This window comes from Phocoena phocoena, chromosome 6 (genome assembly GCF_963924675.1).
Source record: "Phocoena phocoena chromosome 6, mPhoPho1.1, whole genome shotgun sequence".
In the NCBI taxonomy this organism is placed as follows: domain Eukaryota; kingdom Metazoa; phylum Chordata; class Mammalia; order Artiodactyla; family Phocoenidae; genus Phocoena; species Phocoena phocoena.
In genome coordinates this window covers 35,955,910-35,978,346 of record NC_089224.1, presented here as the reverse complement: position 1 = coordinate 35,978,346, position 22,437 = coordinate 35,955,910, and the positions used below count along the sequence as shown (strand labels likewise).

General features: G+C 44.5%; 1 protein-coding gene across 1 annotated transcript in view; it reads left to right on the top strand.

Moving 5' to 3' along the window:
* The first annotated feature begins 2,278 nt into the window (after positions 1-2,278).
* Positions 2,279-22,437, top strand: part of ACO1 (aconitase 1) — a 59,473-nt gene continuing 39,314 nt past the window's right edge. Inside the window, exon 1 of the mRNA XM_065879827.1 lies at positions 2,279-2,318. The gene's annotated coding sequence lies outside the window, so the exon portion shown is untranslated. The remainder of the gene's footprint in view (positions 2,319-22,437) is intronic.

Here is a 22,437-nt window from a genome sequence, read left to right as displayed (position 1 = left end):
TGTATTTGTTTGCACAGGGTTTCAAGCACAAGCTCTGGAATTAAGACCAGGCTTTGTTCAAATACCAGCATCACCATTTACAAGTTATGTGACCTGAAGCAAATTACATAATCATTCCGAATCTCAGTTTCCTCATCTGTGAAATGGTAACATGCCACCAGATACAAAGTGTTCTCGTAAAGATTCAATGGGACATTTAATCACATTTGGTTTTTATTATTAGCTTTGTTGAGGGGAACGGTGCTTAATTGTAAAGCCAATGGCCAGAGGACCCTGGTTCCCTGGGAAGGCAGCTCAGGAGTTCAGGCATTTAGGCAGTAAGAAAGCAAAAAATTAAGACTATGAGAGGCATGGAAGGGGATGGCAGTTGGATATCTGTTGGGGGCCAACATAAGCCTAAGAACTGCCTTTCCTTTTTATGAATGTAGCATTTTTTTGTAGAAGAACAGAAAACATTTATCTCAGACTTCCTCTGGTATGAGGAAGAAATACATTCAGTGATGAACTCAGGCATTCTTGAGTCATACCAAACAGGAATTTCAGAAGGGACCACTTTATACCTCATTCATTGCCATACAGATATCTCCCCTCTACTATGGTAGAGAATACTGAATGGTTCTACTATGCTAGAGAACACTGAACACCAATGGAAAGCACAGAGTAGAAGGCAGTAATTAGTCAGCAAACTTGTACTGAGCACCTTCTATGTGCCAGGCTCTGTGTTAGGGGTGATGAGCAAACTGACATTATCCCACCTTCAGGGAGGGTATATTTCCAGCTTGCAGCTCCCTGGGGGCAATATGCTGAACATGCAAGAGCACAATCACCTGTAGTATTTAGAGTCCTCAAACTCTGAGCACAGATCCTACTCCTGAACTAATTCTAGGTCGGGGCACAGGAGGCTGTATTTTTAATACATTCTAACACCCAGTTTGGGAACCACCACTGGTGTTACTCAAAGGGTAACACCTTTGAGTAACTCAGTCTGTCTAAGAGTACAGTATAGGAATGTGTTTTTTCAATGAACCTCGAGGTTTGAGAACTGCCATGCTAGACTGCCTCTCTCTCTCTCTCTCTCTCTCTCTCTCTCTTTCCCTTTTCGGCCACGCATGGCATATGGGATCTTAGTTCCCCTGACCAGGGATCGAACCCATGCCCCCTGCAGTGGAAGAGCGGAGTCTTAACCACTGGACCTCCAGGGAAGTCCAGTCTTAACCACTGGACCTCCAGAGGAAGTCTTCTCTCATACAGTAAATACGTAATATTTACTATAGTAATATGAAATATAGCAAATATGTTCTCTTTCAAAATTAAATATAACCAGGGAATAGCTGTACCCTGCAGTGCAACATGATGAAGTGTGGGCTTAGGAGTCAGATAGAGCTGAGGACTGAATCCCAGCTATGGATGTCTGTAAAACGGGGTCATATTCCTCACTTCATGGGGCAACTGGAGGAACTGAACTAAATAACGTATGTAAAGACCCCATCATCGAAGCCTGCAAAGAGTAGGAGCGTGGTAACTAGTAGAGGTCAGTATCAGTATCAGCTATTAGTCATCTTATAAGCTGTTTATTCAGATAAGATAGAAAACGACAATAACTCTCCATATAAGTTGGGCAGGAAAACCTCACCTTTCATCTAGAAAGATCTAATCACCCACATTTACCTCAGCGGGCGCAACTCCAACCAACCTACGGAAAGTAGGTGCGGTGAAGAAGGCCCTCTTAGCGTCTGCTGAGCCATTTCTCTGACTTCTGACAGGGTGAACAGCGTACATTAGGAAGAGTTGTTACACGTTAAAAATAAATAAGTTGATTAAACATTGAAACTTTGCACTCCTAGCCACAGAAACGTTGAAGTCCCGCCAGGTCACTCAGCACGCTTTGCAAGGCATTAAGGTGGCGATGGGGTGAGGGCAAAAGGGAGAGAGGGGAGGTGACCACACGTACCGGGGTGCCAGATAGGGAAACCTCCAGCTTGACGGCCAAATCACTTTAAAAAGCGACATTTTCCCCTCGTCCCTTCGGCTCCCCTCCTAGAGAGCTGGACAGTCACACTCCACGGCCCAGAGTGAGCGAGTCCCAGGCCTGGGCCCGCAGGGGAGGAGCCTGCCGCTGGCCCCTAGCAACCCTCCCTCCCGCGAGGGGCGAGGTCTCCTTCGCCCCGCAGACCCCGCCCCGCCCCGGCTCCGCCCCTCGGCCGGTGGCCCCGGGGCGACAAGGGGAGGAGCTCGGCGTCTGGAATCGCGCAGCGCACGGGATCGTGCCCCGCAGCCTGGTTCCCGGCCGCAGGTCGGAGCCTGCAGTGCAGTTCGCGGTAAGTGAATACGTCGCGGCCCGACCGACGTCCGGCCCCGGGCGGGAGAGCCGGCCGCCCTGGCCCCAGCAGGGTGGGCGCGAGTCCGCGGCGCCCCGGGCACCTTCCCCGAGCCTGGACTGCCCGGACTGCAGCGCGCCGGGCGGCCCGGGGCGGGGATCCGGGGAAGGCCGAGGGGAAAATCGGGGACTAGTTCCTGGGGACTGACCCCTTCGCCCTGTCCCCAGCCTGTGCTGAGCCGAGGACAGGTCTTGGGGACTGGAAATGGCTCTCCTAGGCCTTCTTTGTCTGGGCTGTGCGGGCCGCCCAGAGTCCACGCTGAGACTGTTCCGGCCGACTGAACTGGGGAGTCCTAACCTCAGGGAGGGTGTGCGGGCCTCACCGGGGAGTCCTCGCCGAGCTGGGGGTGGCGGGATAGGGAAATCCTCGGAGGTTCTGACAGATCGGGGAAAACACACCAAGTGGTAAGGGGAAAACGGAGTGCGGGGGGAAGAGACCCTCAGTGGAAGGGGTGGGGATAGAGCCCATCCTAATAGATTCAGAGATCCAGGAAGGAGCACGGGCTGCCTTTACTAATTCAGCCAGCACATCAGAATGGCACATCTTCCTTCCTGCCACATATATAACCCTCCTTACAGCGGTGTGTGTGTGTGCGTCTTGGCGGGGATGGGGGTAGGGAGTTGGGGACAGCCTCTAGGGTAGCAGTGCTCAAACTTTTCTGGGGGCGGTGCTCAAAAACCCCTTTAGACTCTTAAAAATCAGTATACTAAGGAACTTTTATGTGGGTTATATATTTCAATATTTGCCAAATATAACTAAAACTGAATATTTTACTATATTTAGTAATGCATTTAGACATAATAGTGGACGTATTGTACATATCTTTATGAAAATAACCATCCTTTTCAAAACAGAACGTTACTGAGAAGAGTGGCATTGTATTAATTATATTTTTGCAAATCTCTTTAATGTCAGGTTTAAGAGACAGCAGCTAGATTCTTTTTTTTGTTTTTCATTTGCTTTTTCATCAGCTAGATTCTTATATCTGCTTCTGCATTCAGTCTGTTGCAGTATTACATGTCATGTAGCCTCTGGAAAACTCCACTGTGTACTCCGCAAAATGTGAGAGTGAAAATGTCAAATAGCATCTTGGCATTGTTACGAAAGTGGTTTTGACTTTGTGGATCCCTAGAGTCCCCTGCACCACACTTTGAGAGCCACCGTTGTAGGAAAAGCTTCAGAGGCTTAAATCATTGGGCCTGCTTCTTGTTTGTGATCCTTCCTCTGAATGGGAACACACACCACACCATGCATGGATGGTTAACCTCTGGTAGTTGCAACCAAGCTTGACCCCACTCAGGAAACCAAGAACTAGGTCCCCACATAAGGCATGATGAGCCCTGCTGGCCTCCTGAAAACTGGCAAGGCTCTCAGATGCCTTTGGTTATTTCTGTCCCTGCAGAGGTGACCTGTGCGTGAGTCCAGACTGTACCAGTGATGTGACACACAGGACCCACGCACTCGGAGACGTGCGCATGGGGACCCCATGCCAAGTGTGGAGGGGTTTGTGTGAGTTTGCAAGTGTTTGAGAAGAGATTTGCAAAAGAATAGGGAGGCGTGTTGTTGCCTTCCTGTCCTCCGTGATCATTTGTTTGTGGTTGAGCAGCCTTGAGTTTATTGGAATATGACTGGTGAGTAAGAGCACCCAGCCTTGGTGCTCTTTCACTTTCCACTTTCAGAGGGGTGTCCCTGTGAGTGGCCCTTCCTCAGCCTCTGCCAGAGCCCAGTGCCCTGCATGCTGCTGTGTGGTAGATGGGATCACTCACTGGATTCCTTCCGTGGCTCCTTGTTCTGTCAGCACAAATTCCAGATAGAAATTACATACATATTTAGCCTTATAAATGTTTGGAAGACAGGCATACCAAACTATCAACAGTAGCCAGTTCTGGACAGTGGAGTCAGAAGGAAGGCAGGGAACTTATCTTTGTTACTCTTTGTGGTAACATATGTCTGCCTACCTTGCAGCATTCATGTATTGCTTTTACAACCTGAAAACAAAACAAAAAACTAAAATCCCAACAACCTATACTTTTTCAAGGAAGATAAGATTATTTCTGTTAGAATGTTACCATCACTCCCTCTCTCCTGATAAAACAAATTACTGCATCCTATTTCTAAACTAGTATATATGATACTAGTATATATTAACTCAAAATAATACTGAGAGAGAGAGCCCTCTCAGATCAAAGCATTTTACTGAACAATATTTGTTTGACGTAAGCCCCTGTCCAAGGTTAGAAGCACCAGATCAGACTTTTAAAAAAATTTTTTTGAATTTTATTTATTTATTTTTATACAGCAGGTTCTTATTAGTCATCCATTTCATACACATCAGTATATACATGTCAATCCCAATCGCCCAATTCATCACACCACCACCACCCCACCACTTTTCCCCCTTGGTGTCCATATGTTTGTTCTCTACATCTGTGTCTCAATTTCTGCCCTGCAAACTGGTTCATCTGTACCATTTTTCTAGGTTCCACATATGTGTTAATATACGATATTTGTTTTTCTCTTTCTGACTTACTTCACTCTGTATGACAGTCTCTAGGTCCATCCACACAGATCAGACTGTTTTCTAATGGACTATTATGCAGCCCTTAAACTGATGTTGTAAAACGCTGTTTCATCAAATGCCATGAAGTACAGTTTTAAAATTGAAAAACATGTTACCCAAGACTGTTTCTCTGTGATCCTACCGTGACGAGGAGAGAAAGCATGTGCATGTATGTACAGATGTGCACACGCGTGGACAGAGGCAAAGGATGTGCCAAACGCTAGGTGGTTTTTCTCTTGGTGGCGGGGTACAGTGGGTTTTTAATTCTCTTCACTTTGCTTATTAATATTTTCTAGCAAGTACTAAACAAATATTAAAATTGACTTGACCGGACTTCCCTGGTGGTGCGGTGGTTAAGAATCCGCCTGCCAATGCAGGGGACACGGGTTCGAGCCCTGGTCTAGGCAGATCCCACACGCCACAGCAACTAAGCCTGGGCGCCACAACTACTGAGCCTGTGCTCTAGAGCCCGCGAGCCATGACTGCTGAGCTCCCATGCCACAACTACTGAAGCCTGCACACCTAGAGCCTGTGCTCCACAACAAGAGAAGCCACCACAATGAGAAGCCCGCGCACCGCAACGTAGACCCCCCTCGCCGCAACTAGAGAAAGCCCACGCGCAGCAACGAAGACCCAACGCAGCCAAATATAAATAAATTAAAAACTAATTTGACTTGACCAAAAATAACCCCTACAGTTATTTGTACATTAAGGGCAACATAGTTGGCTTCGTTTTTCTTAGACTGACTTAGCACCAGCTTGGCCAGTAGCAGACCCCTGCTACTCCCTTCCTCCCAGTGGGAAATTGAGAAAGAAGTAAGGAGCAAGAGGCATGGGGAACCGAAAACAGCCCTTAGTTATGTTGTGCAGTGTCTACTTCCGCCTGGGGAGTCAGCTCCAGCCTCAGCCCTGCCCGTTCCCTCCAACTGACCTAGAGGTTAGAATGTTCTTATCGGATCAGCACCATCACCTGAGAAGCCATCAGCTGACCAGACTGAATGGCCTTCATTTCTTTTTCAGCCATTTTTAATGGAAAATTGCATACATCCAAAGAAGTGGAGAGTATAAACCCCCCGCTTCAACAATTATGAACATTAGCATTTGACCAGTCTTGTTTCATCGGGACCTTTCCTCAAACTCACTTCTTTTTTTCCCTCTTCCAGGAGTTAGCATCTTCATTTTCAACTGTATAAACTAACAAAGTATCTTTGTTGTGTCTTTTAGTAACAAGCATGTACTAACTGCTTTAACAAAATCTTAAAACTTCTGTCTTAATGTCAGCACAACCGAACCCCCGGGCAGACTTCGAACACTTGCTGTGTGGTCCCCCTTCTCTGCTTCTGCATTTCCTCTCCTCTCTGCCTTCTAGGCTAAATCAGTCTTCCCTCTTTCCTTCTTCCAATTCTCCTCTGTTAAGCCTTTCTCAACTCCCTTAGTTATAGCTGTCACTTTCCTCTGACCTCTCTTATGACCCTTAGCATATTATAGTTCTTTGTGAGCTTATCTCAGTCTCCTTAGATCATAATCTTCATGTAAAACAAGATTTTCCTTATCTCCCTTTCTCCTATGCTACTTAAAAATGCTTAATGCAAAGAAGATGCTCAAGAAATAGATGCTAAATTAATTTAAATTGATTAAGTTCATTGGAGAAAAATTTTGATTACAAAAGAAATGCATTATGTTCAAAGGAAAAATTTCAGGTATTGCCTAGGACCACGAACATTTTATCTCACCTGCAAGATTTTTAAAGATTTTAAAGTACTGCAACAAAAAGAATCTTCAATTTGAGCCAGTATAAAGAAGACATCTTTTTTTTTTTTTTTTTGAGGAAAATGGTCTTTATGGTCTGTTGTCATTTTTTTCACATATATCTGGAGTGTTTAGGTCTTCTCTTATTCTAGAATGCTTTTTTTCCCTTGGTAGGGAAGAGTGACTCTGACAACATTAGAATATCTATTATGTTTTAAGATGTAGGTTTAAATCTTCAGTAGAAGAAACTGGCTATGTTTAGGGTCCACACGCCCCATGAAGTAAGTTGGTATCAATCTCATGAATAACGGCAGCTCATAGGTATAGAGTTGCAGCTCATAGGTATAGAGTTGCTCCCGGTGTTCACCATCTCTTCATCTGTTGCCTCCTTTAATTATCACAATGGCCCTTGTGAGCTGGGCAGGGCAGTGCAGGGCAGCTGTTGTTGCCTTAAATCTGCAAAGAAGTAAACTGAGGCTTAGGCAGATAGAGGGAATCTTGTCTATGGCAGAAAGTGGCAGAGTCTGATTTTAAGTGTAGATTGGAAACCAAAGGGCTTTGGGATTGGATGTTGGGAACGTGCAAAGACGGGAAACTCTCTCTCCAAGCACTACATATATTTGGGGAGCCAGACCAGGTTCTCGAAGTAAGTATGTATATCCCACTGTGTAGAACTATCAAAGTGATATCACACTCTCTGAGCCAATCACTTCCCAGATTCCTCAGGTTCTGCTTTAGTCTTTGTCCTAGAAGTTAATCCACTTTATGATGAATTGGCAAGGCTGCTGTGCGTGCATGCTGCTGGGGTTCTCTCTCATTCTCTTTTCGTGCCTTAAGAAGAAATCTGGGGAAGCCCATCTTTGAACAGTGTGAATTGCCTGAGCTGTTACTCAGACTGACGTGTATGGAACACTTAATTATTCCTTAACCTCGTCATTCTTTCATGACCATTACTGTAAAATTACAAAGCAAATTGTACACATTGTGGCCTAGTTCATGAAGAAGACATGTTGGTCGAAGAAAGTGTCCTCCTACAGGATTGCCAGGTTTGAATTTTTGGTTGAGAAGCGGAGAAGTGAACAAATCATTTGTGGATAGTCAGTTACATGCAAGAGCTACACAGATACGCGCAGGACAGTTCTATAATAGTGGTGGGATAAAGACCAGCCTCCAGACTGGTCTTAAGAATTGCTGTGTTTCATAAAAGGCTTATTTGCTTAGATAAGGAATCAGATACATTTTAAGGGTTGGTGATGCCTGGTGATGGGTTTTTGACATCAGCCCATACTTTAAAAGTTATCTGTCATACAAATTTTGCCAAGATCAAGGATATTTTAGGGGAAATTAGAGGTTGACTATCTAGTCCTCGCATATGTACCTTAGAGTTTGAAGATTGTTTTAAAGTGCGATTTAACTTTTTTAATCCATTTGGTGAATGTGGGTTTTTGGATGAGGAGTGGCTATAAAATGCTATGCCTATTTGGAAGCAGCAGGGTGCGAGGAAGTTGGCCCTGACATCAGGGGCCCTGGGTTTCACTCCCAATCTGGCCACTTACCAGCCACAGGGCATTGGCAAGTTACCCTCTCTGATCCTCAGTCTTCTCATCTGTATAATGGGATGGTAGTCCCTATCTCACAGTTGCTGAGGGACCATATTAGACAATGTGGATAAGATATCTGGCACTCCACGGGCACTCGGCACATGTCAGCAGGCTGCAGTGCCTATGGAGTGATATAGCACTCATGGCAGAATGCCTGTCCAAACTTCTCTCAGCCCAGACCTCCTGAGCTCCTGGCACATATATGCTGCTGCCTGCTGTTCCTCTTCAACCCAAATTCCCCATGTCTAAAACCGACATCCCGGTTCCCATTGGCTCTGCCAGTTTGCCCAAATGAGGAACACAGGAGCTATCCCAGATCTCTCTTTCTTTCTCACCCACCCTCAGTCCATTCTCCTTTCTTAACTCTCCCTGGGATTTATGGCCCCTGCCCCCTTCTTCCGACTTGATGATGGTAATAGCACCATAACCTCCCTCCCTGACACCCATCTAGCATCCTTCTCCCAAGTCAGCTCTTACCACTACCAGAGTGATCTCTGAAAATCAAATCAGGTCTTGAAGATTCCAGCTTAGAATCTTTTAATGTGCTTCCTTGTCTTCAGGATAAATCTGAGCCTTTCTGCGAGGTCCCTCATGATGTGGACCCCGCCCCTCCCTTTCCCTCTCCTCTTACCCTGCCCGTCGTGAACCCTGTCCTTCGTCCACATGGAACTGCTTTATGGCTCCCACAGGGTCACGCTTCTGCACCTTTTTTTTTTTTTGCGGTACGCAGGCCTCTCACTGTCGTGGCCTCTCCCGTTGCGGAGCACAGGCTCCGGACGCGCAGGCTCAGCAGCCATGGCTCACGGGCCTAGCTGCTCCGCGGCATGTGGGATCTTCCCGGACCGGGGCACGAACCCGTGTCCCCTGCATCGGCAGGCGGACTCTCAACCACTGTGCCACCAGGGAAGCCCTTCCGCACCTTTACATGTGCTGTTTTCTCTGCCCGGAATATTTTTTCCCCAACTCCTTCCCTCAGTGTAGTTCTGGAAGGCTTGTGCATGGCGTGCCTGTCCCTGGAGGTCTTCCTGACCCCCTCCGATGCTGGATTAGGTGCTATCCCTAGATGTTTCTTTTTTTTTTTTGCCTGCACCGTGCAACGTGCAGGCTCTTAGTTCCCCAACCAGGGATCGAACCCGTGCCCCCTGCAGTGGAAGCTCGGAGCCCTAACCACTGGACCACGAACAAATTCCAGCACCCCTAGGTGCTTCTTTATCGCTCTCCATCCACTGCTGCTGTAGCATGGACTGCTTGATAGTCTCATAAACTCCCGACCAGTCTGTGTGTGACTGAAGAGCAGGCGGACTCATCTCTTTTTCCCATCAATGTCAAATCAGTGTCTATCAATGTCAAATGTATGAATGAATCTGGGTCAGTCCCTTTTCTTAGACAAGCCGGCGAGGCCCAGGTAGTAGATGTGTCATGGTCGAATGCTGCTCTATTACTTGTCACATCTTTGACCCAATGAAATGGCCATTGCGTGTAGATGCCATGCCACTCTGTGGGCCGCTGAGATGGGACTAGAGCATCATTGCTTAAGAGCTGGGCTTAAGGCCAGATGGACGTTCCCTCCATCTGGGTTGAGTTCCCTCTCAGCACGCCTGCAGTCTGGCTGCAGCTTCCCAGCTCCTAACCACGTGGCTATACCACTGCGGGGAAAGAACGTGCTGGTCAGAAAACAGGAGCTTCAGGTCCTCCCGGCAGCTGCCTTTCTTCTCAAAAACCAAGAAACGTGGGCTTATACCGCAAGCTTCTGGGAACTCTGTTAGTACGAGTCATCATTCTTGGGTCTGAACAGTGCTGAAGTGGGTTGGGGTAGATGACCTCAGAAACATGGTGAATTCATGGAGAGAAATGCTACCCTGTGAGACCTCCGGCAGCCTGACACTCAGCCTTTCGTGGTGACACTCTTTCTAATTCCTAAAATTTGAGTTAGAAAAGTTTGTTACCAAGGATCTACGAAATGAGTTTGGAGCTTGAGGAAATCACGCCACTCTTAAAGGATGGCTATCGACGAGGCCTGCTCTGTAATGCTAGTAACACCTACAGTTGCTGCCCCCTCGCACCCCCTACTCTCAGGACTTAGATGCAGTAGGACTTCAGGGCTCTGCAGGCGTCATTTTTGAAGCCCTACTGGCAATGGTGGGTTGCTGCAGGGTAGGGGACCCACAGTTTGAGAAGGGGCTGAGGACTAGCCTTAAAGAGGAGAGGATGGAGCTTCCCTGGTGGTGCAGTGGTTGAGAGTCCACCTGCCGATGCAGGGGACGCGGGTTCGTGCCCCGGTCTGGGAAGATCCCACATGCCGCAGAGCGGCTGGGCCCGTGAGCCATGGCCGCTGAGCCTGCACGTCCAGAGCCTGTGCTCCGCAACGGGAGAGGCCACAACAGTGAGAGGCCCGCGTATTGCAGAAAAAAAAGAGGAGAGGATGAGGTCAGGAACTGAGGACTGGCCAGGACACCTGGTTCTGAGGGGGTCCTGCCCTGCTTCTTCCTTTACTTTCTGGACAAATGTTTCATGACCCCACAAAGACTTTCCTTTCTCAGTGCATCTCTGGAATAATAAATCTGAAGTTCAGCAAGACTTTTTGTGAAACTCTGTTTATATTAGTTCATAGTGATACCAGAAAATAAAGGTAACTATTTCTGTTCTTTGGAGTTTGTGCTACTGCAGTTCATTTAAAATGAGCTTAAAGGATGTGTCAGGCAAGTTTTCTCTCTCGGGAATTTCATATGATGTTGTGCTGTCTTGGCCACTGAGCACAGCACAGTGCTGGGGCAGGGGCTGCTTGATCAGACAGTGCCGTGGTCACGGCTCTGGCCCCCCAAATCCTGACCATTACCTTTGGCAGTGGCTATGGACATCTGCTGAGTGAGTCATGATCATTTTTATGATACATCCTGAAAATTTCCAGTGTTACTTAATGAAGTTCAGGGAAACAGAAGGGTTAGATTTCAGGAAGGTAGCTACTTTTTAAATGACAACCTAATGTTTTCATATTATGAGTTAATATCTTACCAAACCTAAATTCTGATGTTGGAAATGTACAATTTAAACCAAGTGTAAAGTTAGGAGAGTACTTTGTAGTTTGTCCTTAGTCAGAGTTCCTACAGTAGCTGACTCTACCACTCCCCACCTCAATCTTTTCCTTTTCTGCCCTCGCTCACTCTGCTCTGGCCTCCTTGCTTTCTCTCAGACCCACCTCAGGACCTTTGCACATGATCTGACCCCTCCTCAAGATTGCACTGAGCTTGCCCCCTCACTTCCTTCAAGCTTGTTCTCAAGTGGCTCCGTATCATTGAGGCCTTCTTTGATCTCCTGATACCCTTCACGGCGACACTCCTTAGTGCCCTGTCCTGCTTTATCCACAGAACTGGTCACAGTCTGACGTTCTGCTTCTATGTTTGTTTATTGTTTAGTCTATCTACCTCCACTGAAATGGAAGCACCATGAGGGGGCTTTGTCAGTTTTGTTCCCAGGTTCATCCCTGGTGCCTAATACAGTTCCCGGCACATATTACGCAGTTAACATAAATATGTGTTGAACAAATGAATGAATGAAACAGAATTTTTTCACCCAGAAGGGACTTTTTAGATCATCAAGTAACCTTATATTACAGACTGGGAAACTGAGGCACAGAAAGGTTATGTGGCTTATTCAGAATGAAACTGAATCATTTAAAAGCTGTTATAGCTCTTTTTAGAACTCTAGGAATATATGTGGAGCATTCTGGTCAGTGGTCCAGGATGAGACAAAAGAGTTAGTGAAAACAGACTGATAACTTAAAATTTTAGCAAAAAGTGACAAGTTATTGTGTGATGGCAAAGCTTTTTGAAAGCAGAGTCTTGTTGACTTTTGTGGTATAAAGTGCACTTTGCATTAATTAGTGCCCAAGAAAAATGTGTTGATGGATTTGGTTATACTGTCATAAAGTCATTCTTTCTCTAAGACCCTCCTTCTGCACTGAGACAGGAGGGACAGGGGCAAGGCACAACCTTTAAAAGAATGACATATCCTGAGGATACGACAAAAACTCATTAAAACCAACTAGGTCCAAGATGGAAGAAGATTTAACTTCCCATAGACCTTGAGCCTCATTACACACTCATTGTAATATATTAGCATATGCTAAACAACACACAGACAGGCACCATGACAGTCCTGAGGCCAACCATGAAAGGCCAAAAGGTGGGTGGTGCCCTAATTCCTGGAAATCCCCACCCCCTCTCCAAGATAGAATATCCCACTCATTAGCTATGAAATTGCCCAGCACATAGAAACTAACCAGCCCCACATTTCAGGGGCTGCTCTCACTTTCCAAGAGAACCCCACCCCTGGGGCTGCTTCTTTCTGTGGAGTGTGTACCTCTGTAAATAAACCCACTTTCACTTTACTATGGCTTACTCACTTGGCCAGCCATCCCAAGGACTCTAGGCCTGGGACATGACCATTCTCTCATGCCCCATTTTTCCTACAACAGTACTACTTTTTTTCCGTTTTTTTTTCTTTTCCTTTCTTTCTTTTTCATTCTCTTCCAAAATATACAATTGCACTTATGGCTTTAAAATTCTTTTGGTTACAAGTATCACATTTAAGAGATTTTTGTGTTGTTTTTGGTGTGTGTGTATTTTTTTTTTCAATACTTTTATGAACAGCTAAGAAGATCAAAGAAGTGACTTGGTCTCTGGGAAAATTCAGAGCTATTCAGCTATTCCATTTTTCCAGATGCATCTGCATCAAATAAAGCAAAGAACTAATATTTCTAGCTCTCCGCTTTGTAAAAGAACCGACTTGACAAGCCATGGTGGTTTGAGGACCTGAATGGTTCTGACCTCAATCTTGTTTATAGACATCCTTGGAATCTCACTTTTGACAAAAAGTTGTTTATAAGTAGCATGATGTTTAGATACACAACAGTTTGGGGGTGGGACCAATTAATTTCTCTTTAAACAGAAAAAAATGAAGCACAGCTAATCTTTTTAGTGAACTGAAGTAAACCCTAAAAGATGCAGTGATACTGCTTTAACTTCGGAGTTGGAAGCCATGAAAATTCAGGGAGGGTATATTTAAGAAAATGTGAGAAGAGAAGGAGAGAGGTGGGTAAACCACATGAATACAGAAGAAACCTCTTTCTGTTGTTAGCATAGATTTAAAAAAAAATCTACTCTTGTGTCTTTAGATATCCTAAATAAACAATTCTGAGGGTGTGTTGTCTGTACTTTAGACCACACAGAGCAGTGATTCTCAACGAATCACCTGAAGGCTCTTTCAAACTATCCAAACTCTCCAGGAAACTAATTACACACAATCTCCACCCCACCCCCCAACTTTATTCTCCCCATCCCATTACTGAGGGGAATTCTGCTGCCCAGGGTTACGCCTGTCCTCTGCTCTTTCCCACTGATGCGTGGAAATCCTGTGGCTGGTGGTAGGGCCCATTCATATGCATGCCTCTTTCTCTATCATAAGACCACCTAAGAAGATTCAACTCCGACAGCATAAGCAGCTAAATCTTAGATTTATATACTCCAAAGGCTGGAAAAACACCTGAAAACGTGACTCTTATTTTATCTGATCGTTGGCATTTAGCTAAAATCAGTCGACTATTCCAAACATCTCTACAAATCTGGCTGTACCAAACAGGCATCATGACTGTCAGCTGGGGTATAGTCCCAGGCGATCCTCTAGCAAGAGCAGTGATTTAGCATTGTACTATCCATATGCTGTACTCGGGCTCCCTCACAAAACCCATTTGCAAGACTGCTGCCTGGGCTTGGAAATGGTCTGGGTTACAGGTAGCAAAGCTCACTGACCCCAGTGGGGATTTTGCCTGTGAGGTAAGCTAATTGGTCACTTACTTTGCTATAACCAACTAGGTTCACAGTGCACCTGAGCATGGGGTCAAACTGTGCATTAGATTTTAGGGCTCCCTTCAGGTAAAGGGCAATCTTACAGACTGCAAGTCTCAAGATCAGGTAGAGGCCACAGGCAGTCCTTGCCTCTCCAGGACTACAGAGCTGAGTCTCATCCACAGGAACAGTGCAGTGAAGTCCCCTCGGAGATGAGAACATTTGGTCACCAGAGGCCATCTTAGTGACCCTCAGTTTGCCCTTTCTGGCAGACAGGGAGTTTACAAAAGAAGAAATTCAGATTCTAACAGAGGGATGGAAAGGTATTCACCTTCACTAGCAATTAGAGAAATGCCCAAGGTTAGCTTTTTAATCTCTCAGTTTGGCAAAAGGTAAAGACCAATTATGTTGCCTGGTTTAGGCACCTTCATTTACTCACTGCTTCAGAGAAGGGTCATAAAATTGGTACAGCCTTTCCCTGGCAACCTGGTGATGTGCAACCCAATGGAGATATCAGATCCTTTCACCCAGCTGTCCTACTTCTAGGAACTGAGAGCTACGCGTTTATTTTAAGGAAATGCATTAAGGAGCTATTCGAAGAAATGTATACAAAAGTTGCAAGCGGTATTTGAATGTTAGTACTTGGAAACAACCTATGTATTTTAATAATAAGAGATTTAAATAAATTATATATCTGAATGATAGATTTTTATGGTGTAGTTAAAAGTGATATAAAATATCACATGATGGCTCTATAAAGATGTTTGTGGTCTACTGCTGAGTGGAAAAAAAAGCAAGTTACAAAACAATGTGAGGTCTAATCATTTTTTAAAAATCCAAGTACATTTAAAAGTCATGTTAAATGAAACTCCAAACCATGGTATTACAGATGACTTTCATTTTCTTCTTTTTGTTCACTTGCATTTTCTTTTTTTTTTTTGTGAGTTGTGTTTTTTTTTTAATTAGGTTCTACTTCTATACATTAGTGCAATCTGATCATACAGTATTTGTCTTTTTCTGACTCATTTCACTTAGCATAATGTCTTCAAAGTCCATGTTGTCACAAATGGTAGGATTACCTCATTTTTTATAGCTGATTAATAGTGTTTCCACAATGAGCATCTATTTTTAAAATTTTCTTTTAGGGACCTCCCTGGTGGTCCAGTGGCTAAGACTCCATGCTCCCAATGCAAGGGGCCCGGGTTTGATCCCTAGTCAGAGAACTAGATCCCACATGCATGCTGCAACTAAGAGTTCACATGCCACAACTAAAGATCGCACATGCTGCAACTAAAGATCACACATGCCACAACGGAGATTCCAGGTGCCCCAACTAAGACCCAGCGCAGCCTAAATAAATACATAAAAATTTTGTTTTTAAAATTTTCTTTTAATGTATTTTTCTGATCTTTTTTCTAAGTTTTTTTTTAAATTGAAGTGTAGTTGATTTATAACATTATATAAGTTTCAGGTGTACAATATAGTGATTCACAATTTCTAAAGATTATACTCCATTTATAGTTATTATAAAATATTGGCTATTTTCCCTGTGCTGTACAATATATCCTTGTAGCTTGTTTATTTTATACATAGTAGTTTATACCTTGAAGACCCCTACCCCTGTCTTGCTCTCCTCCCTTCCCTCTCCCCAATGGTAACCACTAATTTATACTCTATATCTGTGAGTCTTTTATAATACTCACTGATTTGTTTTATTTTTTAGATTCCACATAGGTTATAACTGGTCTCAGTTTTTAATTGAGTTGTTTGTTTTTTGGTATTGAATTGTATGAACTGTTTATATATTTTGGATATGAACTAACCCCTTATTGGTCATATCATGTGCAAATATTTTCTTCCATTCTATAGGTTGTCATTTTGTTTTGTTCATGTTTTCCTTTGCTGTGCAAAAGCTTTTAAGATTAATTAGGTCCCATTTGTTTATTTTTGCTTTTGTTTCCTTTGCTTTAGGAGACAGGTCCAAAAAAATATTGCTATGACTTATGTCAAAGAGGGTTCCATCTACGTTTTCTTCTAGGAGTTTTATGGTTTCTGGTCTTACATTTAGGTCTTTAATCCATTTTGAGTTTATTTTTGTATATGGTGTTAGAAAATGTTCTAATGTCATTCTTTTACATGTAGCTGTCCAGTTTTCCCAGCGCCACTTTTTGAAGAGACTGTCTTTTCTCCATTGCATATTCTTGCCTCCTTTGTTGTAGATTAATTGACCATAAGTATGTGAGTTTATTTCTGGGCTCTATAGTCTGTCCCATTGATCTAAGTGTCTGTTCTGTGCTGTTTCTGTTTTGTTATATTCTTCATTCGTTTTATTCTTTAGATTCCACAGGTAAGTGATAACCTTTCTCTGTCTGATTTATTTCACCAAGCATAATACCCGCCAAGTCCAGTTGTTACAAATGGCAAAGTTTCATTCTTTCTTATGGCTGAGTACTATTTCATTGTATATATATACACCACATCTTCTTTCTCCATTCATCTGTTGATGGACACTTAGGTTGCTTCCATATCTTGGCTACTGTAAAGAATGCTGCTTTGAACATAGGGATGCATGTATCTCTTCAGATAAGTGTTTTCGTTTTCTTCGGGTATATACACAGCAGTGGAATTGCTGGATCATGTGGTAGTTCTGTTTATAGTTTTCTGAGAACCTCCATACTCTTTTCCACAGTCGTTGCATCAATTGACATTCCCACCAATCACGTACGAGGGTTCCGTTTTCTCCACATCCTCGCCAACATTTGTTTTTTGTGGTCTTCTTCATGGTAGCCATCCTGACAGGTGTGAGACTGTGGTTTTCATTTGCAAAACCACTGACATTGTGGTTTGCATTTCTCTGATGATTAGCAATATTGAACATCTTTTCACGTGCCTGTTGGCAATCTATATATCTTAACTTTACTCTGTATCTTTCTTTTGTGTGTTCATTTGCATGTGAATGGTATGTGGTCTGATATTTACATCGACGGAATTGATTTGTCATTCCTCCGCCTCTCTTGGAATAAACTAGTCATCAAGAGCAGTTAAAAACTTAACCACAGGTTGTTTTCCCAAAGTTTAGCTGTCAGTCAGTTCTCTGGAATTTTGAACCACGGAAGGTTCAGTGAATGATTATAGAACTAACTCACAAAAGTGCCAGAAGACTGTGATACGTACTTTTTTCAACTCTACTTACGAAGGATTTTAAGGTGTTTTTGTTTGTTTGTTTGTTTTCTCTGCCAGAAATTTGCTTTTTTACTGGAGGGAAAATCAGCTACATTTCTCCTGGTGCTACCACTTATAATCCTGTGACCCCAGGCCATCAACTTCTTTTTAGGGACTCTATTTTCTCATCAGGGGAATGTTGGTCCCCTGATGTAGTCCTAGGTAAAGTTCTTTAAGGTAGGCTCACCATTCTCTGATTTATCTCATTACCTCCTTAGCATCTAAGATCAAAGTGTCCCTAGCCTGTGGTGACGGATCAATGCCAAGCCACACATGTACAAGTGAAGGTGCCTCTCCAAGTAAGTCACATGCCAGTGTCCTAAATTGAGGCCAAAGGTCAGTTGGCAGCGACACTGTCTGTGGCTGGAGAGGATCCCCAGCACTGAACTCCCTCAACCTTTTTTACTGGGAGCGTACTTCATGTGTTAAGTGTCTCAGATCTGCCTGCCTGTGCCTACTATTTAGTATTTTTAGTAATTTACTTTAAAAATCTGGTGTCCAGCACTCCCTTCCCCACCCCTACTCTTCGATGTACAAAATGTATCTGTAAGGATCATACCAAGTCACCCAGCTGGTATTTCAGGATGGGTTAGCTTTGAGAGACACCGTTTTGCTACCAAATAATTATCTTTTCTTTCCGAATGTGAACAGATGTAGTGAAGGGTTTCAGAGATGGTGCAAGTGTCTCTTTTTGGATTCCTTTTCTTTGAGAACTGTCCATGGGTCCCACTTGATTCAGAGGCCAGGCAGATATCAGCAGTCCTAGCCTTCTCAACACAAGTGTTCAGGAAGGGCAAGTTCTGAGTGAGCTGTAAACTCGCTGCTTAAAAGATACCATTTGCCCTTCTTTGCTTTTTTTTTTTTCTCTTTCTTTTTTCCTTTGCCTCCATGCAGTACCACCTTATTCTGTGGAACACAAGAGGCAGCAACCCGAACATATTTCCATGCATACTAATTCTTCCCTCTTCCAAAAGAGAAAAAAACCTAGGATGACACTCCACCCTCTCCCCCCAGATCCTCTCTGTTTGCTCATTCCTCTCTTTTATTAGTATTGAATGGGCATTAGACAAAACAGAAAAAAAGGCAGGAACAATGCAGATAAGAAAGGAATTGAAACAGTGGGGTCTGTGCTTTCTGTGGTTGTGGAAGTAGACAGGATTCCCTGGCCAGTTGGTGGCGTTTCTAGCAAAATCACAGATCTTGGGATAATTTGGGGTAATACTCAAGGTTTGGGGATGGGCTAGGATTCTGGCCAGGGTAAGGCAGACCTAGGTACATTCACAATGCCTAGATTCTACTTTGTATCTGGACTGTTCCCAAACCAAAGATCTTTCCCCTCACACCCTGCTTGGCACATCGTTGTTCTGGCTCCCTCTTGGGATTACTAAAGCACTGGGAACTCCTATAAGGTCATTTGAAACAAGAGTGATAGAATGAGTGAAACTGTGGAGTGGCTCTGATTTCCAGAACCCAACAGGCTTATAAGGGGGTGGTGGTGGTGGGGGGAGGTCCATTTCCCAACTTCCAAGCAAAACCAGTTTGGGGTTGCAAAAACACAGCTCCTGTTGCTTTCCACTGACCTGTGGCAAGGGACATGGGACAATCAATGCCTGGCTCAGGCCACTGTACTGGGTGACCCCTAGAAAGAAGGAAAGGCAACTCTAGTATTCAAAACTGCCTCTTGGAGGAGGATTTCTCAGGCCCATGCATCTCCTGGCTTTTTTCAGCTCTCTGGGGGTTGGGTGGTGACCTCCAGCCAGTGCCATCTTCAAACCAGGAGTTGCCACACCTGGAGAGGCAGCCCCAGGGGGCTGGTGGAAAAAGCCAGAGTTCAAAACCTAGCTCTGCCTCTTACTGGATGTATACCCTGAGGCGAGTTTTTCCATCTCTCTGAGCTGCAGTTTTCTCAGCTGTAAAATGGGAGTAATGATAGGCTGGAATTTACAGAGATGTTGCCAGAGTTATAGAAGATGGTATGAAGCACTTGGCACGCGCTGATACTTAGTAATTAGTCACTGGCTCTTCTCTCTCCCAACTTCTGCAAGTAAAATTTCCTTCATTTATATAGTGAAACTACACAATTATCTAGTCTCTAAGGAAAAAAGGAGGCAGATGGAGAGTGCTTTATACGACACATTTTCTACAAGAGCCATACTGGTCACTATATCCATCCTGAAATACCAGCTGGCTTTGTAGGGTGGTAGGAACAGCAGGAATCGTGTAAGGCTTCCAGAGTTCTGCCAGGGCATTTATAAGGTACGGGGAAGCAAACTGACACGTTGTGTCCTGTGTCCTCACTGCATCATGGCAAATATGGGTACAATTTGGCAACTGGTTTAACCATAGAATTTTGGCAAACTGAGCCCCTTTAGGGATGATTCAGTGACTTAAGGCTTTTGAAAGATATGAACAGACCACCGTGTCCAGTTCAGCGAGGGGTTCCTACCACTTCCGGAGTTTCCTGCCTGAGTTGTCTCTCTGTAGTTACCTCCCATTCCTCCAAAACATCTGCCAGGCTAAGTTAGAACACAGGTCAGGTAGTGCCCCTCAGGCATGTTTGGTTTGGCCATTGTGCTGCAGGCCCACTCAGTAGTTTAGAAAAATCTAGTTACTGACATTTATAAATCAAGAATGTTCGTGTAGAAATCCAGATTGCCAGCCTCGCTTGAAAACTTGGCTCTGTCCACACTGGGCTGGCATATTCCAGCATGCAGCCCGCGGCTGGAGCCAAGTGGCTGCCGCTCCCTTAGCCGGGCAAACGTTGCCCAGGCTGCCAAGCCCCCGTGCTGCCTGCTTCACTTGTTCAGGCCCCCTTCCTGAACTGTGTGGTTATTTTGGTTGCGATTCACTCCCCCTCTCAAACATATACTTTCCATGGTACCTCCCTGCTTTCTGAATCAAGTGTACCTTCTTCACCTGGTCCTCCACGGTGTCCAGCAATGATTCTCAAACTGGACACGTGCTAGAGACACCTGGGAGATTGTCGAATTCCTGGCGCCTCCCCCAGTCCCTTCTGATTCAGTAGCTCAGCGGTGGGACTCGGGAGCCTATTTTTAACAAGAAAGAGCCCCAGGTAGTTCTACTGCAGATGATCTAGGGCATGCCCCAGCATCCCGTGCTAGGCTTTCTTTAGTTTCAGTTCCGGAATTCCTAGAGACGTCAGTTGGCCTTCCCTCTCCCCCACCAAATGGCAGCTCCTGCAAAAACCACGTGGGACTAGGGGAAAGAGGCGATTCCTAATAAAAAGGTGCTCGGCAGACCACCGCACTCTTCCTTCTCATTCTCTCACGCCTGTTGCCGGTGCCCAGCTCATCCCATTGTCTCTGCACTCGTAACTTCAGGAAGGCAGGGGTTGCTTCTCACTCAGCTGCCTCTCCCCAGAACTGCCTGGCACTGGACTTTAGACACAGTGGGTGTGCTCATCATCTATCTCTTTTAAGTTTTTAACTAGTTTTCAAACAGTTATATTTGTACAGTTAAAAATGCAAATAATACCAAAGGATATACAATGAAGCTGAGTCTTTCTCCCAATCCTGACTTCGAGGCCGCTGTTCCTCTTAAAGGAACCAGTCTCTTTTGTGTCTCAACGAAGACATGGGCCTGTCTATGGAGACAAGGCCCACTTGTCACTTTTTATCTCCACAAACAGTCGTTTTCTGTACAAATGGTCCTCGACTCACAATGGTTTGACTTACGGCATTCAGTAGAAACACACTTTGAAGTTTGATCTTTTCCCGGGCTGGTGATATGCGGTACAACACTCTCTTGTGACGAGTCCCAGTCAGCCACACGATCAGGAGGATGAACAACCGACACCCTTACAACCATTCTGTACCCAGACAACTACCCTGTTTTTCATTTTCAGTACAGTATTCAATAAATTACATGAGATATTCAGCACTTCCTTATAAAATAGGCTCTTTGTCAGATGATCTTGCCCAAATGTAAGCTAACGTAAGTGTTCTGAGAATATTTGAGGTAGGCTAGGCTAAGCTGTGATGTTCAGTAGCTTAGTATATTAAATGCATTTCAACTTACGATATTTTCAGTTTACAACGGGTTTATCACGGTGTTACCCAATCATAAGTCGAGTAAGATATTGTACTTTGTTTTCATTTTATAGTAATATGTTGATCATTCCATATCAGTCATCCCCAAAATAGGTTTTATGAATATTTATTCATAAAAACCTTGGATTAGATAGGGGAATGTTACTATTATTATCTTAAAATTAAGACTATTGGAGAATGGATCGATTAAAAGACTTTTGCCCAAGGGGTAGGACTAGACAGCAAGTCTTCCGACTTCCACCCCAGAGTGTTTTGCTCTAAGTTATATAGTTATTTGAAATTGCTGTTTATCTGTGTGGTGGAGGCCAGGAACAGTGTCCTTTCTTGTTCACCACTTATAATTTATAAAAAGATAAGGAGAGGGCTTCCCTGGTGGCGCAGTGGTTGAGAGTCTGCCTGCCGATGCAGGGGACACGGGTTCGTGCCCCGGTCCGGGAAGATCCCACATGCTGCAGAGCGGCTGGGCCCGTGAGCCATGGCCGCTGAACCTGCGCTCTCGGAGCCTGTGCTCCGCAACAGGAGAGGCCACAACAGTGAGAGGCCCGCGTACCGCAAAAAAAAAAAAGATAAGGAGAAATTCTGCCCAGAGCTGGGGTAGAGGGTCTTCTCCAAACATATCTGGGGAGTTTGGGCCTTTATGCCACCACAGTGTACCTTAAAGATTACCTGATGTGAACTCACTCTTGCTACCAACTCAAAAGTGAGTTGGGAAGACTTCCAACTAACAGGTTTATTTAAAACGCTGCAGACACAGTTACAACAGAAAACAGCTGCTTTCAAGTCCGCTCTTCCAGAGTTCGAGTTTTATACAATTGCACAATGTCACCTGCTCTGGACCTCTTAACCTCCTATCAAGCAAAACATGAGTCCAGCTCAGAGGTCTGTCCACATATTCGAGATTCACCATGCAACACATCCTTCATTTCCCTTCTTCCTCATGATTTATCAGTGCAAGAATTTTGGAAAGTTGTATACAGATAAGGCAAAAGAAGTTTGGAATTGTATGCACCCTTG